The 21,465-nt window shown below is 37.4% G+C and overlaps 1 long non-coding RNA gene across 1 annotated transcript in view; it reads left to right on the forward strand.

Annotated features, from left to right (window-relative positions):
* Nucleotides 1–1,010: 1,010 nt before the first annotated feature.
* LOC122890511 overlaps nt 1,011–21,465 on the forward strand; it is a 99,778-nt gene continuing 79,323 nt past the window's right edge. The window contains exons 1-2 of the long non-coding RNA XR_006381086.1: nt 1,011–1,103; nt 4,486–4,536. This is a non-coding gene — a long non-coding RNA (uncharacterized LOC122890511). The remainder of the gene's footprint in view (nt 1,104–4,485; nt 4,537–21,465) is intronic.

Genomic DNA, 21,465 nt, shown 5'->3' on the forward strand with positions numbered 1-21,465 from the left:
TTCTGTTTTGTCTATAGAGTATCAACACCATATCACAACTGTACCAATCAGGTAAGATAATTTTCCAGTTGTCTTTTCTGTCTCTCTTCTATACTCCACCTTAGAATACAACAAAGCAGCATTATGTAAGAGGAGAAGTAGAACAAGAAAAAAAAAAAAACAAAAAAAGAAGAAGAAGAGGCACCCATGCTCTCTCTTCTGTAGATTTCCTGAAGCATGTTTGAGTTGGTGGAATGGAGAAAAGTATTTGGGCAGAAATTGAAATTTTCCTATCATGGTGAATATTTCTGGATTGGAATTTTTAAAAAGATTTTATTTATTTATTTTGAAAGAGAGAGAGAGAGCATGAGAACAGGAGGAGGGGCAGAGAAAAAGGAGAGAGAGAATCTCAAGCAGACTCCATGCCCAATGCGGAGCCCAACATGGGACTCAATCTCATGACCCTGAGATCATGACCCAAGCCAAAACCAAGAGGTGGCCCCTTAACTAAACCACCCAGGTGCCCTGGATTGGACTTTTATATTATATAAAAGTTATCTAATATAAATATTAATTATTAAATTTTAATTATTAATAAAGTTATATAATATAGAAGTATATTTTATATTAAAGTAATGTGACTATACATCCTAATTTTCATAGGACAGCCTAATTTTTACCTTATGCCTTTGTGATAATAACCATCATTTTCTCTCTCAACAGTGACATAGTTTGAATGATAACCTATATAGTTTCCCAATCCAAGAGTGACCCAAAAATATATGATACTTAGGTTGGAAATTTTGTCTACAGATGGGAAGAACAAGTGAATCTGTCAAGCACAAAGAGGAGAAGGAGTTGTTTTTTTGTTCTATGAAAACTAACAGGAAACTGGAAACAAAGAAATATGTTCCTGTACATTGTATGAAAATACTTATAGTAAATGATGTAATTATATTTCTGGGTTGTAAATGCACCATAATCCAGAGACTGTCTTTACGGTTTTGATCTTATCTCCAGGTAATGTTTTCTTATCCTATTGTTACAAAGAGATATCAAGATTTATATGGAACCTACGTGACAATTACAACCAAGATTCTGGTGACCAAAATGGATGAAGTCATGTAAGCAGATTGTGTTACACAATTTTTATCTAAAAGAGTTATTTCTATCGGGGTGTATTTCTCATTACATAAGAGACAAGAAAACTAGAGAAAACTCTACAAAATAAATTCTTGCCCAAACAAATTATGTTTAGAAAATATTTCTGTTGTTTCTACTAAAATTACCTTGTTTTGGATATATGGCTGTTTTGCAAAAAGAACGCCTGGGTGGCTCAGTGGGTTAAGCCGCTGCCTTCGGCTCGGGTCATGATCTCAGGGTCCTGGGATCGAGGCCCGCATCGGGCTCTCTGCTCAGCAGGGAGCCTGCTTCCTCCTCTCTCTCTGCTTGCCTCTCTGCCTGCTTGTGATCTCTCTCTGTCAAATAAATAAATAAAATCTTTAAAAAAAAAAAAAAAAAAAAAGAAAAAAAAATTACATTCAATTGACCGGTTTTAAAATTAAAATATTCATATGAAAAATTAATGGGAAATATGTAAATACTTGAATTATCTATTATTTATGAAAGCAAAATTTATCATAGAAACCATTCTCATCCATCAAAATAGCCTAAGGAAACAGGTGTAGAATAGATTATATTCCATTTAAAACATTGCTTTGCTTTATTGTTTTTAAATAGGCATATGTGAAACTGCACCCACTGGGAAAAAAATGAAATCAGAATGAATCACACACCCAAAGGTCATTGATCTAAAAATATAGGTCCTGTGAAATGGATAAACATATTCTACTTCGTGAAAGTCATCAAGTGAGAGAATTTTAGAATCCTTCCAAACCTTCTGGGCTTGCAAGTTTCTTAATTAATTTATCAATAAAGAAAAGGCAGCCACTGTCCTCCTGAGGGGTGCAGAGCAGATAAAAATGATCCTGCTGAGGAAGGATAGAGATCAAGGGGCTTAACCTCTCCCCAGGAAAAGAAGAGAAGCATCTGTGCAAACAGGCAAAAAAAAAAAAAAAAAAAAAAAAAAAAAGCCAAGCCTTAACACTTAGCTTCCTACGGTGGAAGTAGATGGAGCAGAGCCTCACAAAATCCCGTTTGTGATGACGGTTGCGCTCCATTCCTGGCACAGAACAGAACACCAAGCAATGAAAACAGAACCAGCATTTGTTGTCATTCAGATAGTAAACATAGTTCCTAAAAGGAATGAGAAATCGTCAGGCATTTTTCATGTAGCTGTTTCTACAATTATGGAGAGGAAGAATGCTGTTAAGGGAAATAGGAGTCTACCTGTAGGGAGGGAGTTAACAGGAATGTAGAAGTTTCTATTTTTTTTTTAACTTTAAAAAATAGTTTTAATTGAGCCACCAACCAGCGGACAATTTTCTTTGATAGAAGGCTATTAGATGTCATATATTTCAGAGTTTTAGATAGCTTGACATAAAAACTGTTGTTCTACGTGTTGAAAGCTAATGGGATAGACCTCTCTTTTGTAGTGGTGCTTTTGTGTGAGAACGCTATTGATGATACTGCTTTTTGTGAATAAATACTCTTATGGACAGCAGTGGACGGGGGCAGTGAGGTCCATTCACTCTGGGGTAGAGTCTATTTAGGGACATGTAATTAAAAACAATGAAATCAATAAAAGTCAAAGTGACATCTATCCCTATGAGCTGGCAATTATGAACCTTATCAGTAACGTTCATCTTCTTCCGTGCCAGAAAGAACCCCTCCCTCCATTGACTTCCTCACACCACAGTACGTGTATGTGGGTGTATATACACAAAAATCTGCCCACACACTCACATACAACCTCCACATACATGGAGATCTTCCTCTATTGAGAAGTTTATTCCCTTGTAAATTGGTAAGAAAGACTTCTGAATTTCAAGTATAACCTGGACTAGGACTCAGTGCTAGTTTGCCACAAAATTATGATTATTATGTCATTGGATAAAATTTTGAAAAAATAACTTTTTTCCAATAATACTTCCTTTTTTCATAGTCTTTCCATAGAGTTGATCTCTTAACCCCTGAGTCTGGCAAATCTCCAGTTAATAGGTGAAAAAATCAAAAGTTACGGCTGCTAGTTTTCCCACTATCATACAGTTCGAAAACTAGTTAGGAAAGTAGAAATGTAAATATGTAAATCAAGTCCTCTGAATCTAATACTTTATTATAATTACAATAAATTTTTATTTGAGTAAATTTTCACACACTCAGTAAATTATCTTCAATTAAAATATGATCTCTTAATATAGATTGGTGTTTAAAATATATTAAATTAAATTTATTATATATAATATATAACATGCTATATATTATATAAATTAAATTTATTAAAATTTACCTAATATTTTTTCTTATGTAAAACCAAGGAAAAACTATTTTAAAATCAATTTTATTTAAATTCTAAGCAAAGTTTTCTTTCCACAACATGTGAGGTCTATCAAATTTCAGATGCCCCAAAATAATTTGTGATTTGTCTTATTTATGCAAATGTGAATATAAGATACTCATAATCAAGTGTATACATACCTGCAAGTGCGGTTTTGTGTGGGTATGTTATATTTCAGCTTCCTATGACATGCTTAATTAAACGAGAGCACAAGGGCCTGAGTTGTTAATTTTTATAAAACTGGTAATAAGAAGAGTTCAAGAAACACGTTTTCACAGACACTGCCAGAAGTTAATTTCTGAAATGTCTAATTGACAAATGCAAAAATCTAGAATTCTTAGTAATACCAAATTTCTTTAATATTGAATTATTCTAGACTAAAAAATGGGCCTGATTTAATTAGTTTTAGAATAAGCAGAGGGATAATATTGAATGTATTAAAAGAAACATGATCTTACATGATCATTACAATGAATAGACTCTGTCAGGGTATACAGTTCCTGGGGAAATGGACAAGAAAGACTAAGTCTATGTATCACTTTGTTCAGCACTCTGTACAGAGAGCTGTGGAAACACACTCAGAGGTTATATACATCCAACCAGGTGTCCTGGAAAGCGATCTAAACTGGAAATAAAGATGGGAATTCAGCTAAAGAAAAGAAGGAGGAATAGAGAAACTGATGATGAGCCAGAGGGAAATGTCATCACAGATGCCATGAAGGTCTATTTGAGCACGAGTTTGAGGAAAGTAAGTTGGTTATGGCAGAAGCATAGATTGATGGACTGATGTGGAAGTTAGTCCAGGTGACATAAAAATTAGAGAAACTTAGTATGGCAAGAGAAGGATTTTTAATTTATTTTGAATCCATGGGGAAATAAAGCAAAGACTGATAGTTCTCAACTAAAATCTCTTTTTTCCCCCCTGGGTTATAGCTTTACTATATTTCAGTCTCCCTCAGAACAGCCAATGTGATTGAGCTCCAGTGAGTGAAAAGTAAGCAGTGATAGGTACTTCTCCTACAGATGTCCCATTCTCTTTTCTCTTTCAGGCCCCTCAGGATGGTGAGATTCTGGATAACCTTGGATGCCACATGTTGAAGGTACCAAATGCTCTTTCAGTCTGGAGGTTAATACTTGGTCTAAACTATTACATTACCAATGTTTGGATTATTACAACTGACCTAGTTGTTAAAGTAGTTTAGATGACCCTAGCTAAATGGGAATGTAGTGAAATATTTTAATCTGGGTTGTATCGTAATCATGTTTCTATTTTATAACTATCTTTGGCAGCAATGATAAGGATGGGCGGGAATCACTTAGAAGGGTATTGTAATAATCAGATTTGATAAGGACCTGGACTAAGGAAGATAGAGGATTATAACTGGTAAAGGGAAGTTTGTATCTTTCTTTCCTTCTCTCTGATTTTATTTATTAGAGAGAGAGCGAGTGAGAGAGAGGGAAAGAGAACATGAGCAGGGGGAGGGGTAAAGAGAGAAGCAGACTCCCTACTGAGCAGGGAGCCTGATGTGGGGCTTGATTCCAGGACACTGGGATCATGACCCGAGCTGAAGGCAGACACTTAACCGACTGAGCCACCCAGGCACCCTGGGAAGTATCTTCTTTTTCCCTCCCTCTCTCCTTCCTTCTTTTCCCCTCTCTCTCCCTACTTTTCTTTCTTCTTTCTCTTCCTTTTAAATCTGGGAGATAGGGTGAGGTATATATGTCAAATAAATAGGCAATGGTAGTTAAGATAAATAGGAAATTGACCCAGGACCTTTAGAAGGCAGATCTGGGAGAACTGGATGACACAATGAGCTCTAGAAAGACCATAAGTGTATGGCTTGGGTAAGTGGTTAGATGTTGTGTGGAGCATTTAGAGAAGGAACATGATTAAGTGGAACAGTAAATAAGTTCAAAATGAAGCATGTTGACTTTGATTTGGCTCTGAACCACTGAAGAACTGAGGAAGACACATCTATAAGATAAGCTGATTTAGAATTCAGGCAAAAAGTCTGGGCTTTTGACAACTTTGCACTGTCATTTTTGTGTAAAGCCATAAAAACTGGGTGAAGGGATGTCACAGGCCCTCAAGCTAGTGATGGGAAATATGATTTGCAGGTGGACAGATGAGAAAGAGAGAGCATCAGAGAGTGAGAAGGAGCAGGTAGAGAAATAGAGGGAAGAATCACCAAAGATGAAGAAAGAATTTTAAAGCTCAAAATTTTTTTCACACACATAAAAATAAGATAAGGACTGAAAATAATTTATTAGGTACTACATCAAGGGTGTCATTGCCGACTTTACACAAAGCAGTTGGAAAGATGTGGTGACCAAAGCCCAATGGCAGTGAACTGAGCACTGGACAGATGGAAAAGGGGCCATGAGCACAGACAACTGTTCCAACAGCTTCTAGGATCATGACTACATGGGAATGTTGAGTCAAGAGAGAGATTAATTTTTTTGTTGTGAATTGAGACCCCTTTGTCATCATTACACTATGAAAGACAAGACCAATTCTAAAGCTATGGAGGGAGAGGTGATATATGGTGAACTGAAGTCCTAAAGACATGGAAGCAGAGGGGTGAGATATATTTAATTTGGACAGGAAGCGATGCCACTTCCTCTACTGAGAGGGAAGAAAGTCAAAAGAACTGAAATTTATGTGGACTATGTAGCAAGACATTCAAGGAAGGCCTCCTAGAGGAAGGGTTCTCTTTTTGTGACAGAGAAATGAATGAAGTGAAAATGAAATGATGGTAGGAAATAAAACTATAAGTGACAGAGAAGACGACAAGGTATAGATTTGGACGCTGAAGTCAAAGTTTAGAGAAGGCTGCTGAAGGCAATAGAAAATCACACTGACAAAGACATGAAGGGTCGCTGGGTTGCACCAAAACCCCAGATGGTGTTGGAGTCCATGACTGCAGGGACAGCCATCTCTACTCTCATGTGATTTTCTCCAGGCTTGCAGCATAGTTGGAATATACCAGTAGAATGCTCAGATGATAGGCTCAATTCAGATTTGAGGCTTGCCGAGTTTTTAAAGCCTGCAATAAACAAGGCAGCAAAAAGAAGAAGCAATGGTGAGGGGGATCCTGGCAAAAATGTCTTGGATGGACATGGTTCTTAATTTTAGCCAAAAAAAAAAAAAATTGCTTTAGATTGTGTTACACATAGTGTGGAAATAATGTGTTGGCACACAGTGTGAAAATTCAGTACCAGAGAGATAAAAATAAAAGCATGCTTCAGTGACTGACTTCTAGTCCTCAAAACTTTATTTAAAATATAAAGGAATTGCCAAAAAGAGGTGGAGGGGTCTGGATTACCAGCATAATTTAGTGCACTCTCTTAGCTGGGCATACAGTAAACTATATGTAAAGGCCTAGTAAACAGGCCCTAAACTAACATTTATCTGCCTAACAGCTCTTCCAAAAGATGACGGCTAATTCCATCCTGATGTGCTGGTCTGCCTTCTTATGAAAACAGCCTAAGTTCTTGAACTTGAAATGGTGATAACATATTTTCACTTTTCACATGTCATGGGTTTTATTTAGCTCCATTTTGCTCTTAGGAGAGGACAAAATACCAGAGGGAATACATATCTGCTTGAAAAATTTTCTCTTGGCTTTCTTAGTTAACCTACTGCTCGAATACAAAATCACTCCATGTGATTTAAAACCTTCAGAATGCAAAACTTCATAATCAAAAAGAGATTCGGGCTAAATTTAAACTGGGAATGTACTTAATAGTTAAAGAGAGGTTCTGTTTTGTTCTCTTAATAATAATAGAGAGTGACATGTCTTTGCCACTAGCTACCTTTTCTGTGTTGCTTCTGATGCCAATAGCCACAGGGTTGTGTGTTGATTCTAATAGATGGTGACACATATTGTTAATTATGTTGACATGGATTCTCTTGACCCTACTTTGTAAGGGATGGGATAGGAGTGTTTCTTGTAGTTCTAGCTACATGCAGAAGTTAAATGTTACTTATGTTCTTACTGAGTTAAGTGAGGATCTACTTACATTTGTGTTGTAGCTGCTTAATATTTTGTGTGTTTCTAAATGTATTAGTGGATGTACATATGTATATATGTAAATAAGTGTGTAGGCTTTGGAACTAAAGACCTAACATTAACAAATTACTTAAATTGATAAAAACAGTTAGTAAGCTTTTCTGTGTCAGTTGCAGTATAAAGCAAGCTATGTATGATAAATGATAGTTCTTAAAATAATTCCAACATTTCAACTTTAATGATGTAAAAGCTAAGACTAAGAAGTATGGCACCTCTCACATTCATAGAATGTTAGGTATATTAAGGCCCAGGTGACCCTATAGTCCAGTTACAACCAAACATTCTTCTTTACTTGTTCTCCAAAGAGCTTATAAGATTGATTGCAGTTAATTAAGCAAAGAAAATGCATCCTATTTCCCAAGCCGGATATATTTGAATGTCATAATCTATGGTATCAAATAGAGAAGATTTATTAACATGTGTCTACACCAAATTATATCATCAATCTTTCTTTGGGAAAAATAGCTATAAATGTAAACAATAATTTAAAGCTATGTTCTTTCTCATTTTGTAAAAGCTTACTTGATATTTACTTATGTGTGTCATCTATGTTTGCCTTTTGTTTCTGAAACACATGGTCAAAGATTGGGAAACTACACATGAGTCAGAAGTCAACAACAGTTGACTATTACTTTGTCAATGTCACGCTATGGGAAGTCTGTAGGGTAGAATCCTAAGATCTTCAAGAGAAAATTACTTCCTGAAAGGGAGACTCAAGAAATAACAATTAATATATGTAGTTTATCAGTCTAAAAATATTTCACAATAAACTATGATGTATGTCTATACTGCTGGTTAAGATTTGCAAATATAGAAAAAATAAGATGATATATGGTCCATGTATACTTTTGATGGTAATGCATGGGAGTATCACTGTCAGAAACAATGTTCCACAAACAGGTATAGAAGCATTTTCTTAAATGTTAATTTTGTTGTTGAATTTAATATTCTCAAAACTCCATGAACAAGATATTATTGCTTCCATCTTAGGTGAAGAAATTGGTATCTGAATAGATTTTACTCAAGATCACATAGCGATAGCAGAATTTGACCCTAAAGTTTATGCTCATGGCTCTATATCCACGCCACCTTCTTTGGATTATGTAAAAGGAGCATTGGTTAATAAGCATTTTTAATTTTTGTCTTTAGTGCTGTCCATTAAAAGTATTCTAGTTTGCAGTTATATTCTTGTCCATTAAGAGTGAATATATAACATCATGTGTTAACTATACTTCAATAAAAAAAAAAAGTTTGCATAGATTCTGATGAGCTTGATGGTATTGCTCTTTAGGTCATCCCAGGTCCCTATTCACAACACAACTTTTAGATGGTAATTTCATATTCAATCTATACTTTCTTTACTAGATGAGGAATGCATGAACCATCTGCCTGAGTAAGAATTGGGATTGGCTTTACGTAACAGTGTTTTACAATTTAGGTAATGTGCCCCTTTATTTTTGCCTGATCACCTCTATGTCTGATGGCAGTATATTCTTTGATTGTGAAGCTAAGAGCCATCTTCTGAACCATCATGGCCACTAAGAGATCATATTCCTCTGTGAAAGCTGACCTCCATTGGTCCTTCCACATTTAACTTCTTTGTCAACTCAATAGTTTATACAAATAATTATTGAATATGGTCATTCATTTTTGTTAGTCAAAAATGAAAGGTATGTAAGGAAGAAAGAGTATGAAGAGTTATGCTTAATCAGAAAAGCAAAAATCAAACTATGCAAGTCCTGGGTCTCTTCGGAGTCAATTATTTTAATCATCAGCTCTTCCAAACTGGAATTTCTCACAACACCCTGAGAAGTTCTTTCAGTGATCACATACGTAAATGTGTTATTATAGGAAGTAAGCCTCCTTCAGAAAGGGTAATTTAAGTTCTTATTGAAAATTGACAAATTCCATTGGAATATTAAACACTCATATAAAACAGAGAAGCATAGGGAAAGGAAGGAGAAAAATAAAACAAGATGAAACCAGAGAGGGAGACAAACCACAAGAGACCCTTAGTTATAGGAAGCAAATTGAGGGTTGTTGGAAAGGAAGAGGTAAGGGGTAACTGGGTGACAGGCATTAAGGAAGGTACATGATATAATGAGCACTGGGTGTTATGTACAACTGATAAATCACTGAACTAATAATACACTATATATACACTATATATTAATTAATTGAATTTAAACTAAAAAAAAATAACTTTTTTTTTATCAAAATGCCAGTTCCTCTGGTAGACAAAAATATTCCCCAGTGAAAATAAAGCTCAGAATGACATTGAAGAGAATTTTTCTTAAATGAGGCCAATGATGTGTAGCATTGGTTTACTTTTCATTCTCCAATTATAAATAAATTGTGATAATTTACATGTATTTTTTCCTGATACTGAAAAGAAAAATAATTGAGTTGAATATGCTTGTCCATTTTAATTTCAAATGATATAATACAGGGCAAATTAGATTAAGATTAAAATTAGATTATCCTTAAAATGAACTGTCAGATTGTTTTTACAGTGATCCTCCTTATTCCCTCTATTCCTTTAAAACCAAACTAAACTACTGGGCAGGAGTAGCAGTGACATACAGTGGTAAAGAGCCGACAATTCTTGTTGTTGTCTTGGTCAGGTTGCTTTCAACATCTTTATGCCTTAGTTTCCTTATATGTCAGTAGGAATAATACTAGAGATGTTGTGATTTTTATATAAATAAATCTTGTGGACTCTATGTCTGTGTCTGCACAAAACTCATGTGTTGAAATCGTATCCCTCATTGTTGTGGTATAGGTGAGAGGGCCTTTAGGAGGTGACTGGGATTAGCTAAGGTCATGAGACTGCCCAGAATTGGACCATGCCGGCTCTATAACTTCAAGAAAAAAATATCAGTTGTTTATAAGCCGCAAAGTATATGGTCGTTTGTTAAAGCAGCCCCAACTGATGAAGACAAGTACTTATAATATATTTAGAACAGTGCTTGACGTACAAAAAGTATGCCACTAAATATGAGATACATGGTTTGGTGGCTTTACTTCACTGGGAACAGTACAGCATTTCTCTCTGGTCTTAGTTGGTCTATTAACAACACTATCCTGGAGGAGCGCCTGGGTGGTTCAGTTGTTTAAACATCCAACTCTTGATTTTGGCTCAGGTCATGATCTCAAGGTCATGAGATCATGGTTGGGCTCTGTGTTGGGACATGGAGGCTGCTTGGTATTCTCTCTCCTTTTCCCTCTGCCCTTACCCCCCTATTCCCATGCTCTCTCTTTCTAAAAACAAAAACAAGAACACAACACTTTCCTGTAATTAATCAACATAATAAATATGAAATTTGACTGTGACTGAATTCTGGTTGTGTTACCAACTATGCCTGCAATATTCTCCTCCACCCTCAATCCTCCCCTGTTAGCCTCTATATCCAAATGAATATTACATTACTCTTCAAATATATCTCTCTTGGTGGTTTTCATTATGGCTTATTTAAAAGCTGTGTTAGTTTCCTGTGGCTGCTTCCTGTGACAAGTTACTACGAACTTGGTGACTTAAAACAACAGAAATATTATCTTCTCACAGTTCTGGTCAGAGGGTGAAATCAGGGTAAGAACAGTTATGCTCCTTCCAGAGGCCAAGGGCGGAACCTGCCCCATTATTCTTCCAGCTTCTGGTGGGTCCCGGCATTGTTTGGATTGTGACAGCATCACCTTAATCTTCCAAGCTGCCATCTTTGTTTTTGTTGTTGTTGTTGTTGTTTGTTTGTTTGTTTTGCTTCAGAAAGTTTTATTGTTTCCATTTCGTCCACTGCTTGGGAGAAGACTCCAGGGTGGTTAAAAAGCTGCCCAGTGGCTGCAGGAAAAGTTTCACACATGAGCTCTGGCACCACAGGGATGCCAGAGGGGCCCTTCCAAGGCTGCTGGGCTTCAGAAACTCCTAGTTTTGCTTGAGGATGAGTCTTTTGAAGAGATACCCACCCAGCCCAGCCTGGGGGCCAGACAGCCTTGCAGAGGTTAGTCAGGTGGTCACCCATATTCTTTTTTTTTTTTTTTTTTGGTCACCCATATTCTTGATGAGTTTCACGTCCTCATCCTGGAAATGACTTTCCAGGAAGGCACAGAGATAAAAGTCTTCCCCAGGGTGGGAGGTACCCAGAGCTTGCAGACCCAGGGCAGCTTTCATAGCATGCACGGTTTTACTCCACTCATTTTGGGAAGGCTTCTGCAGGTCCCTGAAGAGGACAAGGCCCCTATGATGGTTTTGCCTCTTTCTGGAACTTTCACTATCCTATACGTGCTTTCCTTAGTCAGCTCATGGAAGAAGTGGGCCAGTTCTCCAGAGCCACCTCATCAAGGTTAATATAGAAGCCCAGAGACATGGGTGTAGGAGGCCCACAGACTGTATATTGACCAGATGGTTGATAGCAGCCTTCACCTCATGGAATAATTGTGAGGAATCTGAGAGCTCATGGGCGATCCATAATAAGGAACTAGGCTCAAATAAGGTGTTGGCTGGCGTCAGAAGGCTGCCATCTTTAAATCTCTCCCTATTGGTCTTCATATAACTTTCTCTTCTTTTGTCTGTATTACCTTCCTCTGCTTCTTTCTGATAACACTTGTGATTAGACTGAGGGCCTATTTACTCAATCCATGATAATCTTCTCAAATCAAGATCATGAGTCACATCTGCAGAGGCCCTTTCTCCTCATAAGGCAAAATTTACATATTCCAGAGATTAATATTTGACCTTTTTGGGTGGCCATTATTCAGACTGCTACATAAGCAATCTGCCCTTTCAATCTACAAATTTGTTGATAATGGCACTAGCTTCACTTTTAATAATTGGCCTCACATATGTCCTCACCCATTACACTGTAGATTAACTGAAAATAAATAGATCTGGGTTTTTTTGTTTCATTTTTTTCCTCTGCAGTAACAAGTTCATAAACTTGCACATGATTATCAACTTCTGTTAAATTAAATTTAATATGTTTTAAAATCATAAACATTACTTAAGGTGACTGCTATTATTGAAAATATTAAGTTTTCTCATTTTTCAGTTTATACTAAATCTATTCTTTTATTCTATTCTGGTGCTGGATCTTAAGGTTACCAAAATAATGCCATGTTCTTATATGCAAAAGTTTCACAGCTTAGTTAGAGAGATGAACAATAAATAACTACAAACAAATGTAATAATGCTAAATGCACAAAAGGAAAACAGAGGTATTCCACTGGGATTCAGATATTACTCCTGAACAAGGTGGAGCTAAAATTGCTTCTATTATAGAGATTATAACCAATTTGTATATTTCTTATCACTAAATGCCAGAATCTTGATTGATAGACTTTCAATATTATTAATCTGAAGTGCATGTGATATATAATTAAAACCTAAAATTATAGTGACCTTGATCTAAGCTCTTTGATATATCATGCAGAATAAAACCATCCATACTTTCTTTTAAAGAACATAATTGCATTTGGCTACATTTTATTGTTTTTTTTTTGCTGAGATGATAGGCAAGCATCTTATATCTTGGTTTGTTGACTTCTTTAATCCCCCCTTTTAAAAAATAACTATGCCCTCAAAGGAGTATAGAATTATCTTACAATTCCTGCTCTACTTTCTGAACCTGTGCTCAAGTGCAGAGACAAGTGGTATGAATTAGCTTTGATCTCTTTTATTCTGCTCCTCCAGTAATAATATTCTTGATATGGTCCAATAGTAGTAGTGTTCCTCTCATGATAGGCCTTTTAGAATTTTTTCTTCTGGGAACCAAAGGGCATTGCATTAAAAATTCAGAGGAGTCACAGGGTTATGGGAATTATAGTCTGATTCCTACTACATTTTCATATATGACAATTTTGTCTCCCAATAATTTATTCTAAATATAATTTTTTTTATTTATTGTAAGGTTATATCCATCTTGGGGAACCTGGGTGGCTCAGTCTGCTAAGCATCCAGCTCTTGGTTTCGGCTCAGGTCCTGATCTCAGGATGCTAAGATCAAGTCCTGCGTCGGACTCTATCCTTGGCACAAAGTCTATTTGTCCCTCCCTCTGCTCCTCTCCCTATGTGCTCTGTCTCTCTTTCTCTCTCTCATAAATAAAAATCATTAAAAAAAAGATTTTCTCAATCTTACTGGAATCATGACATCTTGATTTTTTTTTTTCAGATTTTATGACACTTCTTTTCCCCTCTCTTCAAAGATACCCTATTTTCCTTGTTTCTTAAGGACATAAAGTTCTCACTTGGGTCTAGATAACAATGAACAAAATAAACCTATTTTGTTTCAAATATTTTTGTTAAAGACCCATTTGTCCATGATACTCACTGAAGATAGTAAGGAAGACTTCATTCAAGAGGATTACTGTAATAGCCTTTTGCACAGGGGAAGAGAAATCGGGCTCAACTCTGAGTAAAGAAAAGCAGCATGGTATAGCCAAGGAGCAAAGTGGGAGTTGACAGATGAACAGTTACTAAGAGGAAACATCAAGGCTTAGATGATTCTGGCTGAAGGGACTTGACAGGATTCTTGCTGAGGGCAGGCCAGGGTGAGAAGATATCCAGCGTGGAGGGTGAAGAATTCAATCAGATATGGAGGGTGATCAGATACCAAAGATGGAGGATTCTGGCTAAACTGACTTAGCAGGATTCTTGCTAAAACTGGACTCCACAAGAATGGAGATTGAAGATAGGGCCTCATACGGAGCTGGGGGCTCAGAGGAGTCAAAACGAAGTTTAATCAGAGAGAGAATCTTTTTCATTTCCGATCGCTTCTGAGGGCATTTAAACTATCTTGAAAAATCTCTTTCTACTCTTTGCTTTTTACCAACAGCTGTTGCCTTCGACCCGCAAGGACGACAAGAAGCCCCAGTTCAGATGTATCTTCTCTTTCTTTATTTCCGCAAGTCTACACACTTATATACGTTTACATGACCAATCAGCGAGCAAGGTGACCAATAAGGGGCCAAGCAATGGGGAGAGCCAATGAGAGTCCTGTTACTATGCTGATTAAATTTGAAACAGCCAATGACTATGTCCTCCTTTAGGCGAGCTTCACCAGAACGCTCGTTGTTTACTTGCAGCGTATTTTGCTGGCAGTGAGCCAAGCACCATCTTGTAATGGTGGGGATTTTCCCGGCCGGAGGCGGTCCCCGACAAAGAGCATTTTTTTTTTTTTAATATTTTATTTATTTACCTGACAGATCACAAGTAGGCAGAGAGGTGGGCAGAGAGAGAGGAAGGAAAGCAGGCTGCCTCCTGAGCAGAAAGTCCGATGTTGGGCCCAATCCCAGGACCCTGGGATCATGACCGGAGCCGAAGGCAGAGGCTTTTAATCCACTGAGCCACCCAGGCTCCCCACCATCAGCATTTATTGACACTTACTGTTGGCCGTACATTGCTCTGATGTTTTAGATCCACCGCAGGAGCTAGGTGTTATCTTATGTTAAAGATGAGAATACTGAGGATCAGAGAAATTAATCTGTGCAAGGTCATATAGCTAGGAAGTGGTGAAATGAAATCAAGATCTAATTTTCCCATTCATTATTTCATCAGGCATATATACGTTGAATACTTATGTTATAGGATTTCTTTTCTTCAGTGCCCATGGTTCTAGGTTGCAGCAGTCCTCTTGGTCATGCTACTTGGAAGAATGAAGAGGTAGATCAGACAGAGTTTGTGCGCAGCAAAGCAAAGTTGATTGAGTGAGAGAAGGAAGCTCCTGAAGAGGGAGGGGACCCAGGAGGGTTGCCATTTGGCATTTAGATCTAGGGAGGTTTTATGGGTTTGTTGGCTGGCTGTTTTAATCTGATTAACCCTCCGTGCACCTGTCACTCAGTCATGATTTTTGTCTTCTGCCTATCCAGTGGGAAAGGGTGGAGACCTTCCAGGGTGACATAAAATCCTTTTAAGGTGGTTTCCTCTTAAGGTGGAGGCTCCTTGCCCCTGCCTTTCTTTCTTCCAACTATCCTTCTCTTATTCTATATCAGGCACTGTTTTGGACAGTGAAGACAGAGGAAATGAACAGGAAAAGATAATGTGCCTTCTTCCACAAAGGCAACAACAGAATATGGGATATTCTAATATAAGATATTCCAATATGAGGTCCCTAACATTTAGGTGACCACATAAATAAATGTACAATTTCATCTTTGATATTTGTTATGAAGAAAGAAACATGACAATTTGTGTTATGGGAGGATTGCTTGTATTCTTTTTTTTTCATTATGCATTTTTTTAAATTAAATTAATTTATTTATTTTCAGAAAAACAGTATTCATTATTTTTTCACCACACCCAGTGCTCCATGCAATCCGTGCCCTCTATAATACCCACCACCTGGTACCCCAACCTCCCCCCCCCCGCCACTTCAAACCCCTCAGATTGTTTTTCAGAGTCCATAGAAATAAGTCAAGCAGAGAGAGTCAATTATCATATGGTTTTACTTATTTGTGGAGCATAACAAATATCATGGAGGGATTGCTTGTATTCTTAAAGAGGGGTCCTATAAGGTTGCTTTGGAAAACACTCATTAGGGCTGAACTATGAGAATGGCATGTGCAGTGTGTGCAAGACAGGCATTACTACAAACTGAGTTGTGTCCGCACCCCCCCCCATTCATATGTTTACACTCTAAATCCCCAATGTGAAGGTATTTGGAGATAGGGCTTTGGGGAGGTAATCAAGTTTAGATGAGGTCATGTGGGTGGAGTTACCATGATAGGATTAGTACTTTCGGAGAAGAAACATGGGAGAGTTTTCTTTCTGTCTCCTTGCATCACACACAAAAAAATTGTGTGAACACACCATGAAATGGCAGCAGTCTACAGTCATGAAGAGGGACCTCACCAGAAACTCTCCAGGCTGGCACCTTGGTCTTGATCTTGTTAGCCTCTAGAACTATGAGAACATAAATTTCTGTTGTTTATGCCACAATCTATGTTAGTTACAACAATCCTGTTGTTTACGCTGCAGCCTGAGCTGACTAGACAGGCATACACAAACATTCTGTACAAGAAGATGACTTGGCCTGTTGGAAAATATGGAAGGCCAGTGCGGTTATTGTGCAGAGGACAAGAGGGAGTGTCACTTGGAGTGAAGCTGAAGATTCAGTTCATGGTTGATGCAGTTTATGCACAGTCTTGGGTCCAACATTAGGAATGTGACTCTTTATCCTGAGAGCATTTGGTAATCATTGAAGAGCTCATGATTTGACATGGAAAGATTAGTCTGGCCATTATGCAGGCTGTGGATGTGAGATGGAGATGGTGAAGAATTAGACAAGAGCCAGGGATGGTTCCCATGTTTTTTCCTTGCACAGTTGAATTCAGCAAGGAGGAAATGCTGAATAAGGAACAGATAGGCCAAACACAGAAGCAGATTTGGGGTAACATTAAAGGCTCATTTTTCACATGATTTTGAGATAACCTTGAAACATTTAAGTGATAACTTCGACAGGCAGTTAGTATACTGGAGCTTAGAGGAGAAGTCAGGGATAAAGATCTGTATTTGTGGGCATTTGGCATTAAGGAAATTGAAGAAATATGGAGAATATAGAGTTTAAGAACATAGGACAGTCCAGAACCAAATAAACCTTATACTTCAAACCAAATAAACCTTATACTTAATGACCACATAGAAGAAAATAACTTGTAAAGGTCAGGAATGAATGAAGGAAGATCCCTACTTTACTCCCATCTCTCCCCTGTCTAGCAGAGAACTATTGCTTCTCTGCCTTTTTGATATCATTGGCTACTTTGAGCTACTGGTGGAAGATTGGAGAGTAGGAAATGGGTAGATATCTGGGGATATCATCCTGTATTAGTTTTCTATGATTGCTATAATACATTAGCATGTATTCAATTGCTTAAAACAACATGTCTTTATTATCTTATAGGAGTCTGAAGAAGGTCTCACTGGGCTAAAATCAGGTGTTAGCTAGGCTATAGTCCTTCTAGAGAGTCAAGGGAAGAATTTGTTTCTTTGCCTTTTCCAACTGGAAGAGGTCATCTACGTTCCTTGGATTGTAACCCTTTGCTCATCTTCAAAGCCAGAAATGTAGTATCTCCAAATGTAGTATCTTGGCGTCTCTGATGCCAACCCTTGCTTCTGTTCTCTTATCCCTGACTCTCCTGTCTCTGTCTTTTTCTTATAAGGCCCCTTATGATTTTATCTGGCCAGTCCAGAAAATCCAGGTTAATCTCCCCATCTCAAGATTCTTAATTTAATCACAACTCCAGAGTCCTTTCTGTTATGTCAAGTAACAGAGGCAGAGGCCCTGAGGATTGGGTTGTGGTCCTTTAGAGGGGGACATTACTCTGCCTACTATGTACTTCCCCTCACTCATCTGGCTATGGCTCCAGTTCCAGTCACAAGTGTCCTCCTAGTTGGTGTGAGTTCCTGACTTGAAGACTCCATTGTAATTTCAGATCCTACCCGATACCTCTGGCTTTGGGACTCTGATAACCCACTTCTCATCACTCCCCTTTCAGGGATGGTGGATGCTCCCTGATGCTGCTAGTCTTGGGGTTCCTTCACTTTTTTTGGTTTGGAGTCTCAGGTCTTCTATTACACAGGTAACCATAGATTACATGTGAAAGGCCTGGTTTTCCAGCTTGCTGGATCTTGACAGGTGAGAACTGATGGCAGCTTGGATTCAGGAATAATAGAGCTAGGAACATTTGCTCATATTTAAGTGAAATGATTTTAAAAAATGATTAGATTGAGGAAAGATCCCTGTGTAAAAAATCCTGCCATATTCCGTCATGTTCATATTATTTTTTTAAAGTGTTACTTATTTCTCAATGAGTATCTCTTATTTCTCATGAGATATGTGTCTTATATTTGTGGAAATTAGAGAAAAGACTGCTGCAAAACTTCCTTTTTTGACTAGGTACTTGATATATTATTAACAACTTCCATGGATGGATGGATTTTTTGTTATTTGGTTGTGATTGAAGCAAGACTTAGTTGAAGGGAAATTAAGGCCATCAGTAAATATCCAAGGAAAGTAACTATTAATGAAAGGGATTTACACATGATAAATTTTAAACAATACTAAAACTACAGTTTTTCAGAGATAAATTTCAAGATTAATGAATCAAATATTTCCTTTGGGATGTAGATAAGGAAAAAAAGCTCAAATAGCACATTTTTAAGATGCATAAAAAATTTATTACAGCTGTTTAACTTCATCCTGGAAAACTTTACTTCTCTTCAGCATCAAGATCTTGATTAGAGTATATTATCTGAACTGATTTAGAAATCTACACACTGGAACAGCTTGGTGAAACAGATTTTGACTATTTGGGTTCAGTCCCAGCTCTGCTGCTCATTAGCTTTGTGATCTCAATCTGCCTAGCCATTCTGAGCCTTGGTTCTCATGAGTAGCACAGAATCAATTTAACCCATTTTAGGAAATTGTTTGAGGATTAAATGTAAAGTATCTGTTTCTTAGTAGACGGACAGATTTTTTTTTTTTTTTTTGCTTGATGTCACAGTAGAAAATCTCAGTTGTAAAACTAAAGATTTATTGGGGCACCTAGGTGGCTTATATGATTAAGCATCCAGTTCTTAATCTGGACATGGTCATCTCAGGTCATAATCTGAGATGACCTGGGATTGAGCCCCACATGGAACTCTGTGCTCAGCAGAAAGTCTGCTTGATATTTTCTCCCTCTCCCTCTCTCTGCCCCTCCCCTACTCTGCACTCTGTCTCTAAGTAAATAAATAAATAAATCTTAAAAAAAAAAAACTAAACTAAAGATTTTTTTTTTAAACTTTCTCTCCTTGCATTCTCTAGTTTTCTTCTCATGGTGACAGGTGTCTATTAATCATTACAGAGGAAAAAGAGGGCAGGAAGTTAGATAAATAGGTCTGGATTTCAAGGAAGAAGTCCAGATTGGAAATATATATTTGTTAGTAATCACCATTGGGATGGTATTTAAAGTTACGAGACTAGGTGAATATGGGGGATAAGAAAATACAGCAGTAAAAAAAAAAAAACAGTTGCATTTCTATTCACTAAATAATTGAAAAGAGGAATTAAGAAGATAATCCCTTTACAATGGCATCAAAAAGAATAAAATACCTAGGGATAAATCTAAACAGGCAAGTAAAAGATATGTACACTGTACCTGTGGGGCTAAAAATACATTATATGTTTATAAAAAAAAAAGATCTGTATACTGAAACCTATAAAACATTGATAAAGTTATTGAAGGAGATATGAATAAATGAAAAGATATCTCATGCTCATGGATTGGAAGAAATAATATTGTTAAAATGTCCATACTACTCAAAGTGATCTACAGATTCAGTGCAATTGCTACCAAAATTCCAATAGAAAAAAATTCTAATGGCATTTTTCACAGAAATAAGCTAAACATTGCTTAAATTCCTTTTTTTTAAAAGATTTTATTTATTTATTTGACAGAGCGAGATCACAAGCAGGCAGAGAGGCAAGCAGAGAAAGAGAGAGGAGGAAGCAGGCTCCCTGCTGAGCAGAGAGCCCAATGTGGGACTCAATCCCAGGACCCTAAGATCATGACCTGAGCTGAAGGCAGAAGCTTAACCCACTGAGCCACCCAGGCGCCCCCACTGCTTAAATTCTTAAAATAGACTGAACACTGCATAAAATCCTTAAATAAGGAGCCAAAAAAGAACCAGATAGCTAAAACAGTCTTCAGTAAAAAGAACAAAGGCAGAGACATCACATTACTTGATTTCAAACTATATTACAAAGCTATAGGAATGAAAAACAATATGGTGTTTGGCATATACACAGAAACATAGATTAATGGAATAGAACAGAGAGTCCAAAATAAACTCACATATATACGATTAAATTTTGACCAATGATCCCAGAATATACAATGAAAAAAATAGTCTCTTTAATACATGATATGGGAAAATTGGGCAACCCATGCAAAAGAATGAAACTCGATTCCTATCTTACACCAGACACAGAAAACCAACTCAGTATAAAGACTTGAACAGGGACACCTGGGTGGCTTAGTGGGTTGAAGCCTCTGCCTTCAGAACAAGTCATGGTCTCAGGGTCCTGGGATCCAGCCTCACATCCGGCTCTTTGCTCAGCAGGGAGCTTGCTTCTCCCCTCTCTCTCTGCCTGCCTCTCTGCTTCTGTCTCTGTCAAATAAAAAAATACATCTTAAAAAAAAAAAAAAAAGTCTTGAACATAAGACCTGAGCCATAAAAATCCTGGAAGAAAACATGGGGAGTAATCTCTTTGATATTGCTATTGGCAATAATTTTTTGAAATAGTTGACAAAAGCAAACACAACAAAAGCAAAAATAAACAAGTGAGACTACATCAAATTTATTTATTTAAGATCTACTTATTTGCCAGAAAGAGACAAGCTAGGGGCAGCAGGCAGAGGGAGAAGCCGATTCCCCACTAAGCAAGGAGTCTGATGTGGGACTCCATCCCAGGACACTGAGATCAGGACCTGAGCTTAAGGCAGGTGCTTAACCTACCAAGCCATCCCAGCATCCCTGAGACTACAACAAATTTAAAAGCATCTATATAGCAAAGGAAAGCATCAACAAAATAAAGAAGCAAACTGTGCAATGGGAGAAAATATTTATTTGCAAGTCACATATCTGGTAAGAGGTTAATATCCAAGATATCCAAGGAACGCATACAATTTACTAACAACACCCCAAAATAATCCAATTAAAAATGGGCAGAGGACCTGAAGAGACTTTTTTTGCAAAAAAGACAATGAAATAGCCAACAGGTAGGTAAAGAAGCATTCAGCATTGCTAGTCATCTAGAAAATGCAAATCAAAACCATGCTGAGATACCACCGCACACTTGTTAAGGTGTTTTTTAATGCAACGATAAGAGATAACAAATGCCAGTGAGGGTACAGAGAGAAGAGAACCCATGTGCACTGTTGGTGGGAATGCAAACCGGTGCAACTACTGTGGAAAACAATATGGAAG

Source organism: Neovison vison, chromosome 11, assembly GCF_020171115.1.
Source record: "Neovison vison isolate M4711 chromosome 11, ASM_NN_V1, whole genome shotgun sequence".
Lineage (NCBI taxonomy): Eukaryota > Metazoa > Chordata > Mammalia > Carnivora > Mustelidae > Neogale > Neogale vison.